Raw genomic sequence first — 2,309 nt, forward strand, 5'->3', positions numbered from 1 at the left:
AACAGTGTGAAACTAACTCTAATCCCACCAGGTTAGTATGGATATGGTCCAACACCAACTTTAGTATCATATGTTGCTGTAGATTCTTGGTCCTCCCAGGCATAACAAATGTCACGTTTAAAAAGACGAAGAAACTGGACTTCTGTTCAGTAGATGAAGACATGGAGACAAGAGATCTAAGCTTTCAACTGCATGACGTTAATATCAAAAATACTTAATATAAAGCTCGATCCACTAACCCCTACCTCACTGACGTTGAAACGCAACATGACCGTTCAGACTGAGGTCACCTTGAAAAGCATGTGATTTAGTACCACATATGAAAAATACCTGGGTCAGATTTGAAACAATTTAATTTGCAATGTTCAGACTGTCAAACAAATCTGATTTGGGTCACATATGGGTAAAAAAAACAAAAAAAAAAACAAGGGATTTGTGCCATTTTGGCCTGCAGTGTGAACATATTAGTTGCTTTAAAAGCAAAACATATGCAAGGTCTGAAAACCTAAATATTTTTATGAATTTTGTTTAAAACATGTTACACAGAAATCCTGTTAAAGCAGATTCTAATTAGAAACAGCATCAGAATCATGTGACAACACGAGACCACAGGATAGTAAGATGATACCAGGGGATCAGAGTAGAACGTGTATGTGGAAGTCTGTGTGCTGGAGGACTGCTGTGCAGAACAGAAAATTTAATCTCTGGAATGCATTGTGCATCTTTCCCTCTCTAACTATGCCAGCATGGTAGAGGGAGGTGACAGATGGATTAGAGTGAGAGTGTGTGTGAGTCTGCGTTCACAACAGTCAGTTGCAGTATCGTCCTTATCTGTAGCGACATAAAGCAGCTACTGTTGAGACGACCGTAGACTCTCACAGGCGAGCTCAATGGGTGTTGGCAGCCTGTACATCTGAGAGCAGGTTTGGTCATTTACTAGCGTGAAATCCTAAAAATCTAATGTCAAAATCTTGGCTAGGGAGTTGATCGACATGCACTTTAGGGATCCTTAGACCAGAGATCCAAACAGAAAGAAGTGACCTTGGACAATGGCTGTTTTTAGGCAGCTTCTCACTGAATGTGGTTGAGTGTGGGAATGTGAGGGGTGGTAGGGCTAAAAATGTGTGTGCTACTTGGGAAACGTTTTCATGCATAATTTATTGTAATAATGTGGAAAATTCCACATGTATCAGGATGGTTGGATAAAACAGCAGCTAAAATAACAAACTTTTACAGAAATAGCATAGAAGAGATACCAGCATTAAGTATAATTGTGTGGATTTGTTGTTTTAATACTACTGACCCACTCTCACATTATACTGAAATATAGAGGGTTACCAAATACTAGAATAGCATGGCTTTGAGAGGTTTGTGTTTGATATATTAGGTTGTTTTCACACCTGATAGTCCGGTATACTCGGTTCGGTTGGGGACCAATATTCATAACATTTTGTTTACATTTGAGCTGGTGCATTTGCATTCACACTGCACTGTGCAGTCGAGTCAACCTGTTCCCCCATTCGCCTGTGGTGGAGCTGCACCAAGAGCTACTGAAAGAAGCGATACAAAAACCTCTGAAGAAGACACTTCTTCTTCTGGAAATAAAAACAAAAATGGAGTGGCGTCAAGTTTTATCAGTTTTAGGAGTTCTATTTTGTCATTATTCAACAATGGACTCAGCATGAGTGGAAGATGAGGCAGAAGACCATGGAGAATATTGTTTTTCACACAAGGCAAGCCGACGGCTTCATATGAGGTAAGAGAAATGCGTGTTTGTTTGCCCTGTGTTGTAGTCCTCTTCCTGCTTGTGGAGCGGGGCCCGGTCTGCTAACATTCACACTGTACTCAAACCGCGCTGGAGTTCTCTTCTACCGGACCGAGACCTAGGTTTTAGCCCGGGCCAGAGTTCGCCTTTTTGTTCCGTGACAGAGTTCGATGGCGCGTTCACACCTCCCCAAACAAACCGGACTTCCTAGGCAAATGGGCTAGAGCTTGGGACAACAGGGCTGATGTGAATGCACCCTTAATATTCCTGTTGGAACTTCTTAGTTTCAACCTATTTCCAGTATATTTCATTTTCTTTGTTGTGGCTTCTGATGCTTTTTAAAAATTTGATTATTCCTAGCTTTTTATTTCCTGTATGGCTATGCTTCGTATTGTGTAGGTTTGGTGTTCTGCTTTCATTTCTGTCAGTATGTTTTCAGTTGCTCTTGTTACTTGGATTATTTATTATTTATTTATTATTATTTATGTATGTATATATATATATATATATATATATATATATATATATATATATATATATATAT

Source organism: Nematolebias whitei, chromosome 12, assembly GCF_014905685.2.
Source record: "Nematolebias whitei isolate Nwh7 chromosome 12, NemWhi1, whole genome shotgun sequence".
NCBI classification, from domain to species: domain Eukaryota; kingdom Metazoa; phylum Chordata; class Actinopteri; order Cyprinodontiformes; family Rivulidae; genus Nematolebias; species Nematolebias whitei.